This window comes from Mytilus edulis, chromosome 13 (assembly GCF_963676685.1).
Source record: "Mytilus edulis chromosome 13, xbMytEdul2.2, whole genome shotgun sequence".
Classification (NCBI taxonomy): Eukaryota; Metazoa; Mollusca; class Bivalvia; order Mytilida; family Mytilidae; genus Mytilus; species Mytilus edulis.
The window spans coordinates 37,434,434-37,452,682 of NC_092356.1; the positions used below are offsets into that span (position 1 = coordinate 37,434,434).

General features: G+C 30.5%; 1 long non-coding RNA gene across 1 annotated transcript; it reads right to left on the reverse strand.

Annotated features, from left to right (window-relative positions):
* Window positions 1-480: 480 nt before the first annotated feature.
* LOC139500625 (uncharacterized) lies at window positions 481-17,724 on the reverse strand. Its single transcript, XR_011658321.1, has 3 exons — window positions 17,580-17,724; window positions 2,820-2,987; window positions 481-923 (listed from the first exon to the last, which is right to left on the reverse strand). It is a non-coding gene; the product is annotated as an uncharacterized lncRNA (long non-coding RNA).
* Between the last annotated feature and the right edge of the window lie 525 nt (window positions 17,725-18,249).

Sequence of the window (18,249 nt, forward strand, 5' to 3'; positions counted from 1 at the left end):
TTTTGAAGTGAGATCATCTGAAGGTAAAATTGAAAAGCATATATATGTTGACAAAATTATTTCACTGGACTACTCGACCAAAATTATGAGGAAAATCACACATAGAAACAACATAAAACTGATGATTCAAGTGGAGTTGAAGTTAAATGGCCATCAGAGTACAGTTGATATACAGTGTGTTGTTAAATGGTGTTTGTCTGCTCGTCCCTTTTCGTTCGTTCATGGTGTTATCTGCCCTAATTCGACTAATTTACGAGTGTCCTTCTTTTTACTCATTGATTCCGTGATTATTTAATTCAATGTCTGGCGTACAAAACGTTAAGCCTAGTATCTATCATGAGCTTTTCTACAACTGATGTTATAACTTATCTGTCTTATGTATTACTGTTTTCGAAATAACTATGGCACTACATTTTAATATAAAACGTATAACAAAAAATATGAAACATTTCCATTTTATCTATTTTTTGTAAACTATTCAAATTTTAAAAGATTTTTTATAAATTCTCATTTGTATGCTGGACTTAGTATTAAATCAATTGCATAAAGGACAATTATATAAATATATATAGTTTCATTGATACTTCTGGCACTATAATTGGTGAACTTTGAACAAATATTACAAATCGAACTTCTATACTGCAACAAAAGATTGTTATTCAAACTTCCTTTCATGTATAATTATTTTCTTTTCTAATTTCAATTTAATTGTGCTTTCTATTTCACAGACAATACACCTTTCATCATATAGTCATTGTCAGATCAAACAGGCGTTCATCTCCATTTTAGGTTCTAACTGCCTTGATTCATCAATATATAAGGCAAAATCCTACTGGTATCAACGTTTGGATTCATAAGTAACATCAACATCCACATAGGTTGACCTGACTGCATCATAAGATACATCATCAATGGATTCATTCCTAAAACGAAAAACAAAACAAATATTGATTAAACCCTAGAACAACTGTAGTGGCTTCTTGTAAAAAACAAAAGGTCGTTTGTCTGGATTAGATTTATGTTTCAATGATGGACACCCGCCTACTACCTTTTAAAATTCATGGTCGGTAAAACAATGTGTAACCTATGCACCTGATATAACTGTTATTTGTCACATTTTCTATAATTACAAACCTATATAGCAGGATACGGTGCACACAACAACAGAGATATAACGAAACTATGTTCTTGTTATGTTAATAACAGTTGCAGTGAATAATCTACACAGTATCATTTAAAGTAAAAAATTGGCGTAACAAAATATACAAAGAAAAAAACTTAATAAATATCTTGATCTATGGTACTATTGGTTTTGCACTTTTATTCAAATTTGTATATATTAGTCTAGGATAGCTGTTTACATTGATCTTAGTTATATTTTTCTTGCATGGTTCAAGATTTATATCGCCGGTTCAACGGTATGTTCACTTGAGAATGATTTTGTATGATAGGTTTATTGTCACAAACGTAATTGGACCTATATAACTAATATGAATTTAAGCCGCTTATGATGGATAAGAAGTCAATTGTATTAAATCAGAAACTATTGAAATATAAGTCATTAATAACACAATGTTGACTGCTGTACCCCTATTTATGACATTTTTACTTATTATGTATGTTAACTTTGCTCAAATACCGTTGTCAATATAATGGAATTGGATGCGACTGTCATACAAGTGAGAGGTTAAGCTAGCTTTAAAACCAGGTTTAATCCACAACTTTCTACATACGAAAATGCATGTATCAAGTCAAGAACATGACAGTTATTACCCATTTAATTCCTTTGGTGTGTTTGAGCTTTTTATTTTGTCATTTCATTAGGGGCTTTCCTTTTTTTTTTATTTTCCTCGGAGTTCAATAATTTTGTGATTTTACTTTTTAGCATATTCATCAATGAAACAATGTTAAAAATTGTGTAAAAGAGGGACGAAAGATACCAAAGGGACAGTCAAACCCATAAATCTAAAACAAACTGACAACGCCATGACTAAAATGAAAAAGACAAACAAACAACAGCACACACGACACAACATAGAAAACTAAAGAATAAACAACACGAACCCCATCAAAAAACTAGGGGTGATCGCAGGTACCGGTCATATTCAATGAAACCAGGTAAGTACTCCTAGATCGATACTTTGTGTCTTTTGTCTTTAAGTGCATACTTCTTTTGTATTTATGTTGATTATTTGTGTGCATCGTGCCAATCTGAAATAATTAAACAAGTTCCTACTGCTTTGTACAATTAATGCATATATTGTGATGTTACACCCCTGTCCAATGTAAATGGTTGATCGCTTACACATATGTGTGACTCCCGTAACATATTTCTCATATGTCTGTCCAAAATCATCAGTATGCGAATTTTTTTTTGGTTATTAGTTTGTTGTTGTGTTCTTAATTCAGCTAGTTGGTCTTCCTGTTTGAAATAGTTCATTACTATCCAAACTTCGTTACAACTTTTGAGGCAAACAATTCGTATTGAACTATATTTACTAAATTTCTTGATATATTTTTTCAAATAAGTTTAGGTAGTTGAAAACAACAAAAATTGAGAATGGAAATAGGGAATGTGTAAAAGAGACAACAACCCAACTATATAGCAGACAACAGCTGAAGGCCTCCAATGGTATTTTTTGCCTCTCTTTTACAAAACAACCAAGCAAAGCTTGTCCGTCGGATTTTAAATCAAACAAAAACAAAACTTATCCTAAAAAGGATAACAAAGCCCGATTTGTACCACGCCCAGTTTTATATCACGGCTTGTTTTATACCAAGCCCAGATTTATACCAACGCATTCAATGAAAAATCTTACCTGTTTGTTGCTGTGGCGTATTTCTTGCTCTAATCATACTCATCAGTTTAGCTTGTTGTGCAGCTGTCATGGAATTGGCAGGTGAATTCTGGGTAAATTGACCAACTACATTGTCGCTTATTGCAATAACTAAAACCACGAGAAGTATTTTGCTTCCAATCATTGTTTCTATTAAAACAAAATGACTTTTCACATGTTAAAAGTAAAAAAGTATTTACAACAACTTCATACTCCCAAGTCCATAAAATCTGACAAAATCAGACTCTCGACTACAAACAGTATATCAAACAACGGAGCGAATTAGAACTGTCATATTCCTGACTTAGTACAGTCACTTTCCGAAGAAGACGTTCGTTCAACCTAGTTTAATAGTTAGCTAAACCTCCCCCTCGAATGACAGTTCTCTTTAATTTTTTCATAGCTTTCTTTTAGCTTTGTTTATGTTGATATCCAAAACATTACATGAACTGTTAAGATTTTGCATGTATTGTTAAATAATTTCATTGTATATTACATTTACGTATACAAGGCTGTATAATAGAATAATCTTGTGGTGAAATACGATCAAAAACTGAAATATTTTGGAACAAATAGGAAAACTCCAAATTTTAAAAAGAAACACATATATTCTATTAGCTTTGTACATAAGTTAAAGCACCTTTATAATCTATTTGAATTTAAAGTGTCTCAGACGAAAGTTGTAAGAAATCGCGCTGGTTCTTATAGAAAACGAAATATATTAATTATATGAACTTGGCACACTTATCGTAAATGATACAAAGATTGATATTCGGTCGACCTTAATACACATTAATATCACAATGACTGAGAGCTATTTCATGTAAGCTTTCCATTTGCAATTAATTACTGTCAAAATAAAATAAGTGAAATAACTTTAACTTTAACATCATACGAATATAGTTTTTGTTTATTCCTTGTTATGTTTGTAAATATCAAGCTGCCTTTTGGTAGTACATTGTACATTTTGTAAGTTGCCGATCAAGGTATTTTTTTTTTTTATTGACGGAATTAGATTCGGAAAACTATTGTAAAATGTGGAAACTTAGTGTGAATATTGGTAAAACTAAAGTGATGGTTTTTAGCAAAAGAAAATCGAAAATGGATTTTGATTTTAAACTTGATGGTACATCTCTTGAAATTGTAGATAGCTATACATATCTTGGTCTTTTGCTTAATTATAATGGGTCATTTGTTTGTGCAAAGAAAAAGCTTGTAGAACAGTCGCAAAAAGCACTTTTTGCTGTTTATACAAAGATTAGAAATTTACATTTACCTATTGACCTACAACTTAAATTGTTTGATTATCTTGTCGAACCTATTTTATTGTATGGATCAGAAATATGGGGATTTGAAAACATTGATATAATTGAAAAAGTTCATCTACAATTTTGCAAGAGAATCTTAAATGTGAGATCAAGTACTCCAAATGTTATGGTATATGGCGAATTAGGAAGGTTTCCACTAGAAATTAAAGTAAAATTAAGAATGTTATCGTTTTGGAGTAGAATGGCTAAAAATGAAAACAAACTTAGTAGTTCTATGTATAAGCTTATTTTCAAATTACATGCTGATGGTATTTGTGAATTTAAATGGGTGTCATTTGTAAAATCTATATTTGACAACTCAGGATTAGGTTATATGTTTTTCAACCAATACATTGATTATTCAACTTTCAAACCCATTATAAAACAGATTCTTCAAGATCAGTTTCTTCAAAAGTGGTCCAGTAATATTGATAACTCGTCTCGTGGCGAATATTATAAGTTATTTAAATCTCAGTTTGGTCTGGAAAATTATCTATTACGTCTTCCAGAGGATAAAAGAATCTGGATTTCAAAACTGAGAACATGTAACTTAAAAATTCCTATGGAAACTGGCAGATGGTACAACATCGCTAGAACAGATCGCATATGTACCTTATGTAATGAATCATGTATTGGTGATGAATATCATTATTTATATGTATGTAATAATAGTTCTATTACTGAACTTCGGAAGAAATATATACCGAAATATTATACAACATACCCATCTGTACTGAAAATGCAAAATATGCTGTCATTGTGTCACTGTCAGTTATTGTATAATCTAGCTATATTTATTAAGAAACTATCTACCTTCATTTAGAAAGATGCATGTATCTTACAAGTTTTATTATCCTTAGAAATTACACTTTTGTTAAAGGGAAACTTCGCAAAAAAATCAAAAATTGATATAATGTTCATTCTGTATAAAAATGCTCAAATTCATAGATATTAAAGTTTTATTCCGCTAGATAAGCGATCACCATCGATTTTAAATTTAGAGTATTAATTCTCTGCGTTCCGCCATTTTGTCCTTCTTTCCCGATTAATGAAACGATATGTCTATAAACCACAAAGAAACAAAACTACAGTAACCGATGTAGTCGTAATTGCGTGTCGATATCTTGTCAATCGTACGGTTGTTTTATCCGACTAACTAACCATGGTCTGTTGTTTTTAAACTTGATATTGGAATTAGGTGAAAAGTCAAAGTTGAAATCACAAATAAGTGTTCCGTGAAAATTGTTTTCGAAAATCTAATTTGTTCATAATTCTTTAAAGTAATAAACTGTTTTCAAATAAATTTTGATCTTCCCTCTTCTGATCACCAGCATGGCTAAATGTATTACTTTCAAAGGTATTGTGAGGGGTGTGAGGTGACACGTCCAGGTATTTAAGCGATTTCCTGTCGGGCTTGCAAGTTCACGCATCGTTTCACTTCTGCAGGTATTGATCAGTGTACACGGCTGATAACATTTAACTTTCCATTTTGAACTATCAGATGTATAATATACAACTCTGTCTTACTTGTCATTACCAAACTCATACGCTTGTTTATAAATAACATTTCTGGTGTAAAGAATATTATTCATAAAATATAAATAATACCCAAAAAATAAGATTTGATGAAATTAATATCTATTTAAATATTTTTTCCAAGGGTGAATTTGGGAAAATGTAATATATACTCATTGTCAAAAGTGAAGGACAGATTGGAACATACCAGAAATATTTATTTAAAAAAATGTACGCACTTGCCGACGATTCGTTTATACGACTGGATAGAAAGTTACGGAACTATAGCGCAATTTAAAATATATACATGTATACATTGAACATAAGAAAAAAACATATATTTTGAATAAAAAGGGGTAAAAGTGTTGTAAATAGACTAGTCCACGTATGCCAACAGTATGTAATCATCGAATGTCGATAGACTATTGTATACCAGAAGAAGAAGAGAACCAATTTGATTTAAATACAGATCGATGTATAACTTTTGCTTTGGTTCATTGAAGTTGTGGACATAGTAAAATCACAGATTTATATTTCAATAAGATTGTTCTCGAACAAAGGAAGAAATTCGTCATCACAATTGTTATATATGCCACCGGACGAACACTAATTATCCCGAAGGGATGTGAATATTTTGCTGGGAAACTTTTGAGTATCAAAGTTTCAAATTAATTTCGGGATTTTTTTTTCTTCTTGGTATTCAATAACAGAAAAAAGAATAAATTACTTGTCCGCTAAATAGGGGTATTCTTGTCAGATGAAAGACTTTTAGTTATATTAAAAAAAAAATATAGGGAAATATGACATTAAATTGGTTCCGTCTTTTTTTTAAACATCGTTAAAAAGATGTGTGTCTAAGGTGAACGCCACAAGAACCCTGTAATACTAGTACGAGAGTATAGCATGTAAACATTCCTTCTCAATAATATGGTTGTATTGGAAATCTTTTCATACAGATTAACAACTCATTGTCCGATATGCATGTAATATTTGCCACATGACGCCCATAGTTCTTTCTACCATCATCATCTTATTCTTTGATATTGCTGTCAACATCGATGTTTCACACCCAAACAAAATGGGATTAATGGACCTTCAGAGCTTCTCCGTGTTATACACTTGTGAAATATATAGACGAAATTTCTGTATTGAAATGAATATACATCTCACAAACAGGATTTTCAAATAACGATTTTGAGTAATCACCTTACAAACCAATATAAACGTATGGCAAGATATAACCATGAAGGAATTTAGTTTTTGTCAGACACAAGAACTCATCACTATCATAAACGTATACGTATATATGCATACAATTTCAAATATCAAGAACAAGCGGTCGATGTCGATAGTCCGTTTTCTAACTGTTCGAGTTAGACATGTCACTTGTTCACTCTTGAAAGCCTTCATATTCCCCGTCTAACGATGGGAACTGTTTCTGATTGTGTTGGCTATAAATGCTTGTATGGTAATTCTGTTGTTTATCTGTACAAGCGGTTGCATTTCCTCTCCTTTCCCCAACAAACAAACGAACGAAACGCTACTAGTCTGCTTTCTCTGGAGCTCATCCTCAATGGCTCTTATACGTCAGGAAACTTACATGTATACTAATAATGATTGTTTCAAGAACAACGATGTATGGACGAACTATTCTAAATTCGTCAATATCAGTTATACATGACTAAAATATAACTTTTATTACAACTACTGTATTACTTATTTGGATTAATGACGGCTATCATGTTCAACATTGCACAACTATTATCATAGAATTAAAAAAAAAAATCCTCAAAAATCCTTAAAAAAAAATAATGCCTTAGCTTAGATAATTGGTATTTTTTCACAAAAAGTTCGTGTAAATGATTGTCAAATGAATTTAATTATGTAAGAATAAAATGTTAAAAAGAAACTAAAAAAAAATCATGTATGTTGTATTTTTTTGTCAATTAAAAACTTTAAAATTGCAATAGTTTTATTAGCATTTAAACACAGCCAGATTTGAATACAAGTTAAGAAATTCCGGTAAAGTCAATGATATCAAACAGATGTACAATGGTATATCAAATTGGGTAATATTGCATTTAGTTTTTATTAAAGATTAAAACTACTATTTTTTACTTCATATTTGAATCTTTACGCCAATTGCCGCTAAGAAAGTAATCAAAAATTGTTTCCTTTTATTTTTATACATTTTCGGATTTAAGAATCTGAATTTTATTTTCAATTAATTTACACAATTTAATTATTGAATCTTTATTCTCATCGTGTATTAAATCTTAGTGTATTAACATCGTGACATCATACTCGTTCTAATCCTTTCTGTATATCCTTTCCAAATAACAACATTTATACCTGTGTACGCTTGAACTCACACCTGCGGCTAAATAGCTACAAGGTAAACGAATTGACCTCAAGCCTAGAAATATACAGTGACCTTTACAAAATAATATACACACTCTGCTCACACATTAGTTGCATTGAAATGATTATCAAAACAATAACGGTAAATAGACAAGTAAATAGTAAAAATGTTCAATAAATATTTTATGAATAAAATCTCAACAATAATTAATTAAATTTATTCAAAAACATTTACTAGAGACAGACACATATAATTTTATAGGAGTTTAATTCAATGAATACAAAACGGTATATGCATATTCATTTTCGTTCATTATTATTTTGTGGTTAATAACTACGACCATTCGTCAGCTGTGCGCTTTTAATTACGTATATTGTCGATAAGCTATAAGAGTTAAACAGATTTTATTTTTTCCCAGAATTCAATAAATCGGGCTAATACGTCACGACCCACTCGAGAATTCAACCAAAAAAGTTACAAATACTTGATTTTCTCCGTTATTAGAAGGAATATAAATTTAAAACTTTGCAAATGTGTTTTTTATGTTAAGATGAACATATTTAGATGATAAGTAAAAAATCGCGGAATTTCCCTTTAAAGGGAAACTTCGCAAAAAAATCAAAAATTGATATAATGTTCATTCTGTATAAAAATGCTCAAATTCATAGATATTAAAGTTTTATTCCGCTAGATAAGCGATCACCATCGATTTTAAATTTAGAGTATTAATTCTCTGCGTTCCGCCATTTTGTCCTTCTTTCCCGATTAATGAAACGATATGTCTATAAACCACAAAGAAACAAAACTACAGTAACCGATGTAGTCGTAATTGCGTGTCGATATCTTGTCAATCGTACGGTTGTTTTATCCGACTAACTAACCATGGTCTGTTGTTTTTAAACTTGATATTGGAATTAGGTGAAAAGTCAAAGTTGAAATCACAAATAAGTGTTCCGTGAAAATTGTTTTCGAAAATCTAATTTGTTCATAATTCTTTAAAGTAATAAACTGTTTTCAAATAAATTTTGATCTTCCCTCTTCTGATCACCAGCATGGCTAAATGTATTACTTTCAAAGGTATTGTGAGGGGTGTGAGGTGACACGTCCAGGTATTCAAGCGATTTCCTGTCGGGCTTGCAAGTTCACGCATCGTTTCACTTCTGCAGGTATTGATCAGTGTACACGGCTGATAACATTTAACTTTCCATTTTGAACTATCAGATGTATAATATACAACTCTGTCTTACTTGTCATTACCAAACTCATACGCTTGTTTATAAATAACATTTCTGGTGTAAAGAATATTATTCATAAAATATAAATAATACCCAAAAAATAAGATTTGATGAAATTAATATCTATTTAAATATTTTTTCCAAGGGTGAATTTGGGAAAATGTAATATATACTCATTGTCAAAAGTGAAGGACAGATTGGAACATACCAGAAATATTTATTTAAAAAAATGTACGCACTTGCCGACGATTCGTTTATACGACTGGATAGAAAGTTACGGAACTATAGCGCAATTTAAAATATATACATGTATACATTGAACATAAGAAAAAAACATATATTTTGAATAAAAAGGGGTAAAAGTGTTGTAAATAGACTAGTCCACGTATGCCAACAGTATGTAATCATCGAATGTCGATAGACTATTGTATACCAGAAGAAGAAGAGAACCAATTTGATTTAAATACAGATCGATGTATAACTTTTGCTTTGGTTCATTGAAGTTGTGGACATAGTAAAATCACAGATTTATATTTCAATAAGATTGTTCTCGAACAAAGGAAGAAATTCGTCATCACAATTGTTATATATGCCACCGGACGAACACTAATTATCCCGAAGGGATGTGAATATTTTGCTGGGAAACTTTTGAGTATCAAAGTTTCAAATTAATTTCGGGATTTTTTTTTCTTCTTGGTATTCAATAACAGAAAAAAGAATAAATTACTTGTCCGCTAAATAGGGGTATTCTTGTCAGATGAAAGACTTTTAGTTATATTAAAAAAAAAATATAGGGAAATATGACATTAAATTGGTTCCGTCTTTTTTTTAAACATCGTTAAAAAGATGTGTGTCTAAGGTGAACGCCACAAGAACCCTGTAATACTAGTACGAGAGTATAGCATGTAAACATTCCTTCTCAATAATATGGTTGTATTGGAAATCTTTTCATACAGATTAACAACTCATTGTCCGATATGCATGTAATATTTGCCACATGACGCCCATAGTTCTTTCTACCATCATCATCTTATTCTTTGATATTGCTGTCAACATCGATGTTTCACACCCAAACAAAATGGGATTAATGGACCTTCAGAGCTTCTCCGTGTTATACACTTGTGAAATATATAGACGAAATTTCTGTATTGAAATGAATATACATCTCACAAACAGGATTTTCAAATAACGATTTTGAGTAATCACCTTACAAACCAATATAAACGTATGGCAAGATATAACCATGAAGGAATTTAGTTTTTGTCAGACACAAGAACTCATCACTATCATAAACGTATACGTATATATGCATACAATTTCAAATATCAAGAACAAGCGGTCGATGTCGATAGTCCGTTTTCTAACTGTTCGAGTTAGACATGTCACTTGTTCACTCTTGAAAGCCTTCATATTCCCCGTCTAACGATGGGAACTGTTTCTGATTGTGTTGGCTATAAATGCTTGTATGGTAATTCTGTTGTTTATCTGTACAAGCGGTTGCATTTCCTCTCCTTTCCCCAACAAACAAACGAACGAAACGCTACTAGTCTGCTTTCTCTGGAGCTCATCCTCAATGGCTCTTATACGTCAGGAAACTTACATGTATACTAATAATGATTGTTTCAAGAACAACGATGTATGGACGAACTATTCTAAATTCGTCAATATCAGTTATACATGACTAAAATATAACTTTTATTACAACTACTGTATTACTTATTTGGATTAATGACGGCTATCATGTTCAACATTGCACAACTATTATCATAGAATTAAAAAAAAAAATCCTCAAAAATCCTTAAAAAAAAATAATGCCTTAGCTTAGATAATTGGTATTTTTTCACAAAAAGTTCGTGTAAATGATTGTCAAATGAATTTAATTATGTAAGAATAAAATGTTAAAAAGAAACTAAAAAAAAATCATGTATGTTGTATTTTTTTGTCAATTAAAAACTTTAAAATTGCAATAGTTTTATTAGCATTTAAACACAGCCAGATTTGAATACAAGTTAAGAAATTCCGGTAAAGTCAATGATATCAAACAGATGTACAATGGTATATCAAATTGGGTAATATTGCATTTAGTTTTTATTAAAGATTAAAACTACTATTTTTTACTTCATATTTGAATCTTTACGCCAATTGCCGCTAAGAAAGTAATCAAAAATTGTTTCCTTTTATTTTTATACATTTTCGGATTTAAGAATCTGAATTTTATTTTCAATTAATTTACACAATTTAATTATTGAATCTTTATTCTCATCGTGTATTAAATCTTAGTGTATTAACATCGTGACATCATACTCGTTCTAATCCTTTCTGTATATCCTTTCCAAATAACAACATTTATACCTGTGTACGCTTGAACTCACACCTGCGGCTAAATAGCTACAAGGTAAACGAATTGACCTCAAGCCTAGAAATATACAGTGACCTTTACAAAATAATATACACACTCTGCTCACACATTAGTTGCATTGAAATGATTATCAAAACAATAACGGTAAATAGACAAGTAAATAGTAAAAATGTTCAATAAATATTTTATGAATAAAATCTCAACAATAATTAATTAAATTTATTCAAAAACATTTACTAGAGACAGACACATATAATTTTATAGGAGTTTAATTCAATGAATACAAAACGGTATATGCATATTCATTTTCGTTCATTATTATTTTGTGGTTAATAACTACGACCATTCGTCAGCTGTGCGCTTTTAATTACGTATATTGTCGATAAGCTATAAGAGTTAAACAGATTTTATTTTTTCCCAGAATTCAATAAATCGGGCTAATACGTCACGACCCACTCGAGAATTCAACCAAAAAAGTTACAAATACTTGATTTTCTCCGTTATTAGAAGGAATATAAATTTAAAACTTTGCAAATGTGTTTTTTATGTTAAGATGAACATATTTAGATGATAAGTAAAAAATCGCGGAATTTCCCTTTAATAGTTACCTGTCTATTCTGTCATTTATTGTATTTGATTTGTAATTTGTCCTCATGTAACACATATTTTGTGTCTGAGTGTAAATAAAGAATTGAATTGAATTGGAAAAGTAAATCAAAGATGTACTTGTTACGATCGGTTATTATTGGTTATTATTGTAATACCTGTCACCTCAAATACATTGGAAAAAATTAGTTCACCTAAAAATATTCCATTTGACAATCGTTGTATTGATGGTTCGGACAATTTTGCATTAAAAACAATATGAACCGGAAATATTCATAGTTAAATAATTTCACCATCGTTTTTCAGGCAACCACAGTGACCAAAAAAGTTACTTTTACCTTTTTCTTCAATTTTAGTTTAATATATATAGATTCTGTATTACTTATAGGTATATAGACAAGTGTCTGTCGTTTCGTTGATGATGATAGATATAGTACTAACAACTATGAACACCCGGTGTCTTATTAATTAAAATTACGGTAATTATACATGTAACAAATATATTGTCTTTGAGAACTTGAGAGAATCCTTAAGTAGTGGAAAGGAGGAAAAGGTCGGCAAACGCATTTCTGAGAACCGTAATGACGTTACGCACGGTATTCGTGCTACTCAGCGTTACACGACGTTCCTAATAAAACGACGATTTTGACGTTGAACTCCACGGAAAGTTTCAAACGTTGACCTTATATTCTACTCATGTGAAAATACCGCTTAAAGTAAAGAGATGTTCGAAGTTGCTTCTTTATATGGTTTTATTTTTTCAAGCCGGTGCAAATGCAAAATTCCATTGAATTAAAACAAAATTTTAGATACATGAACAATTTTTAATTTTTGCGAAGAATTGTCTGCAACAATAGCACAAAATGACAATTTGATGTCTTGTAAAATGATTTAAATATATAAAGAGAAGATGTGGTATGATTGCCAATGAGACAACTCTCCACAAGAGATCAAAATGACACAGAAATTAACAACTATAGGTCACTGTACGGCCTTCAACAATCAGTTTCTTCTATTTCTTAAAATTAAGCAATGCTCTCTCTGCCAGAAGACGTCTCCTATCTTTGCTAGTGAAATATTTCGTTTCTTGTTTCTGTCTCTTTTCCCCAATTACACGTTTATATATGTTTGTTGTAATTTGGTAATTTCGCTCCCTCAATTAATATTCAAATGCTTCTTGATTTGTCTTTGATTATGTGAAAGATGTAGGTAGTATATCGCAAGCTATTTTTCTTTTCATAATCTTATTTTATCAACACTTTAATAATGGGACTATAATACTGTATACTAACGTTAATATAAAAGTCCAAGAATTTGGTTTTATTTAATTTTTCTTAAACAGTAACTTATGATTACATTATAATTCATATTATTTATTTTAACGTATAAGTAAGTCCACAATCTTAACATTAATCCCGATTTTATGGAAAATGTTAACTATGTCATTATTTAAAAAAATCTCTAACAAAAAGCTTTATAAAATGTGCATCATGTTTGAAAAAGAAATACGTGCTCTTATGCTGCCGTTGCCAACTTTCAATAATTGCAAGTTGGTCGGGGTCTAAATTATTTTTTTTTAAAAAGAAAACGTTTTCAATGATTAAATTTTTTAAATCAGGATTGTTTTACCAGGCAAAGAAAATTCATGTTATTTTGGAATTTACACATTTTGCACATTAATCAGGCCGTTAGTTTTCTCGTTTGAAATGTTTTACATTTGTCATTTCGGGGCTTTTCATAGCTGACTATAAGGTAAGGGTTTTGCTCATTGTTGTTTGCATATAGAAATTATTAATTGGTCTTATACGGCCGCATCTTCTACTTTATTGTGAAAATGAGAACCGTGATTCTGTATTGTTTTGTTTTTGCTTTCGGAAACATATTTTGCAAGCTATCCTTTCATCTGATATTTTTTCACAAACTCAAGCTTCAAAAAAGGGTCGGCAATCAATACTTTTTTTTTTTAATATTTGAAATTATAGAATTTGGCAAAGTATGGAAAACTTTTACACAGACCAATACGTACATCACAGATTACCAGCAGGTCGAAATCCGATTTTGAATAATACAACTTTTTCTTTTTTACTAGATGTGATTTTTTTAAGTAACTGCTATATGTGCATGTTTACATAGTTCAGTGTTTCCTCAAGCAAACAATTATGGACCGTCAGGAATGCATTTCATGCATTTTTTATACTATACAATATTTTTGGTTCCGCGCTTCCATTTTCAACATATAACTGAGTATCGGTTTACACAAAATATTCTTTGACATTCATCTGATTATTTTTATGTTTTCGGTTTCAATCTTTTTGGTTTCGTTTTTACATTGTTTTAAAGGCATAATCAAAGTACTGAAGTACTGAACCTCGGATGACCGCAAGTTCTTGTGGATGGTCACAAGCACTTGTCTCAGAAAAAAAATCACATTTCTATACCGGAAAACTGAGGTTTATGTACAGAGATATATTTTTTCTGAGACAAGTTCGTGCGTGGATGATGAATAAATGACAAGGAATTCAACTTCACTGCTTTAATATCTATTATATTGTGGTGATACAAATACGTATACTCTGGTTTGGTATATATTATATTTATAATTGTATATAGCAGTTACATGTATGTATAATTTTCATCCAATTGTATATCATTCTATTCTACGATTCTAATAAAAGTGCAGTGCAAGTGCATGGTGGACACTCTTCTATTACAATTCGATTTTTCCAATAAATTGGATTTGAGTAGACATTCATATTTTCCCAAAAAAACTTTCTTGTGATATTCTTCCGCATGCGTTAACACAATTTTTCTGTACGTGTGCATTTTTTAATGCATATACATATTTGTAACGACATAATATTTTCGTATTATAAATTTCTGTTCTTATGAGTATTCATTGAAGAAGTGAATTTATAACAAGCGATAAGAAATTTTATTTTGCACTCGATGATATCCGCGTATTTATACGATCGGTTACCAGTCAAAAACGAAAGTCAAATCTCTATGGCAACAATACATCGGAATTCCCTCACGGTCATCGCGATGTAAAAATTAACATTCAAGCTATGTTTTGTGGCGTTCTGCAAAGATAAAAAAAGATCTACTTTAAACCGCAGATTGATTGGTTGATTTTTTTCTAGAATGAGTTGGGAATGTCTGTAAATTAATACCTTGGAGCTAGCTGCTACATGTTTGTGTGCCATCCATCATATATGTCGGACAACTACTCTCTCACTCTCTCTCTTTCGTTCTTTCTCAAATTATGGTAAAAGAAAAGTTTCAATTTCAATATACTAGTTTCATCACATGTCTATGTACCAGGCAATTCTGTTGGAGATTCGAGAAAATAATCTTCATTCTGCCACACTACTTCTAAATGTAATAACCTTATTTTTCAAACACATATTGCTAGGTAGATGACTAGGAATTGTTCTACTCACAGTAGATAAAAAATGATCGTTAGCTATACTGAAATGTTTATGACATACAAGTAGTTCTCTGATAAAACGTTTTGTTAAATGAGTCGATGCGACAAAAAAATGATTGCACGTTTTACTGAAATTTTCACGACTAAGGTGTACTTTTTCTCACAATTTTTTTGTGAGAATTTTCATTCATGTGTATAGCTTCGAATCTTTTAATAGCAACGCTAGGAATTACAGATACTATCTGGCTTAGGAGGATAATTAAGAAGATCTCACTTTTGATCGCCTTTTTCTTTTTCAATGTATCTTGCTTTTATAAAGTGGGAGTGTGGTTATTAGTAAGTTATCTCTTTGATATACCTCCGGGGCCTTGTCTTTATGAAATATCCGAGTTAAATATTTCGACATCTTATATGCATGAATTAATGCAGATCTGTATTTTAATGCATATTAAACGAGAACTTTATTTTATATAGATCAGACCATATCATGAAATTATGTTATGCCAAATATGCAAGAAAATTCGTATACAGTTTAACGTTATTATAACGCGAACGTTAAATTACGGTTACGGGGACATTTCATTGGACATCTTAGATCGTTTCGGATTTTTTAACTGCAACTCAAACAAAAGTACATATCATATCATTTTAAAGGAAATTAAATGTATTTTCCATTCATATCAGTTAACAGGTGTTAAAAAATTGAGATATAGTAGAATTTCGTTTGATAAAAAGCCTCTGAATTATTCTTTGTGTTATTTTGTCCATCGGGACATTTTATTGGACACGGGAAAAATGACGATGTTTATAAAATAAGACCGCAGTTACTTAATGATGACTTCAGATAGCTTCTTCGGGACATGTATAATTTTTCTGATATTATTAAAATTCATTTCCGTCCGTTATATCTTATGAAAGTGAAGACAGAAAAAAAAATTACGGGTTGAGCAGCTAATTGGGACATTTTTTCTCTTTTTTATTTAAACTCTTTTGACGATCTTTCTCCTCTTAAAGTTAAAAACGTCTGTTACTTCATTTTAAGTTAAATGTATACAAAACAATTGCAAAATTTTTAACCATTCTACTTACTAATGAATCCGCACTGGGATTTTAAAGACTCACATAAAACAAAATTGTAACAGCGGGACACCCTTGAAATGACGTTATAGGCATCGAAATGAGCAAAGTTTTTCATTAAAAAATAGACAAAGCACAAAATCATCTATGTTATTGATTTCTGTGGTTTATTTCCTTTCGAATGATATGCATAACATGGATATTTATTGTATAGGATAAGAGCTTGAATTTGAATAACCCGCCTTCTAACCCATATTTCCAAAGTGACACCAATATCGTGCGCAACGTCTATATCATTTTTTTTTAAATTTTAAACAAAAAATTCTAAAAGGTTTTTTTTATTATAAGGTTTATCATATACTGGTATAACCACCTATATATATCTTTGATTGTATTGGATGTTTACTGGTGAACGTTATAACTTCTAGCGAAAACTTATATAATTGTCTAAGGATTGGATGAAACACTTTAAAGGGCGTAATATGGTCTGAATTATTGTTTAATTGTCTGGCAAAATTGTGTGCAAAAAAAAACATCTTCCTTATAGCTTTGCCAACATTGATCTCAAATAGCCCTACAAGTCATACAAGGCTGCATTCTCAATGATCAAAGTAATTTTTTCCAAGCTGCTATAAGTCTAATAAATTGTTTCCGATAACGTTTGTGGTTCGTGTTTAAAAATTTCATATGTTTGTCAAAGGGTCAAAGTTAATGTTTTATTAAAAACAATTATGAAAATTAAAGCAGCCAAATTGATTTTAGTCAAGGTGTTTGGTACCATATTTAGTGGAATATATATAAATATAAGTTTATTGCTGTATGTAATGTAACAAATTAGGGAAAAAACTACTTACATTGTTTAATTCAAACTCCAGCAGCTCAGTTCTCTGTATATTTCTGAAAATGTCCAAAACTTTATTAACGATGATAAATATTGTGCGTTTCCTTCTACCAAAGAAATTTATCAAATTTGAAATATGACCCAAAAAAACGGGATACGGCTGTATTTAAAAAATAAATGATTAATTGTTGTTTACCTGAAATTTATTGTTCGCTGTGACTTATAATCATTTGAAGGTCCTTAAACACGCATGGAAATGACCCTTACAATTAAGCATGACTTTTTCATGATTTGTTTTACGCACATTGTTTTATTAGTCGTGCAGAATGTGAACATACTTGACAGCATGGATTTGATGCATATTTCATTCATACTAAAATAAATGGAAAGATCAAAATAATTTTTCAAAAAGAAAACGGCTGTTCAATGCAATGAGGCATATGAATTACCTAAAAGATAAACAGATTTTTGTCTTTTTGATAACGAATGTTTCAAATGAAAACAATCTTTAGCTTAAAGAAAATTTTGAAATGGTAACAAAGTAAATTGTTTTGTATTGATAAATGTAAACATTACATACTGTCTAAACGATTGTATATTAAATATTATACACGGAAGAACGCCTAAAATCCTCTTTAGAAAAACTTATGGTCCTTTTGTAAATGATAGGTGGGAGAAGGAAT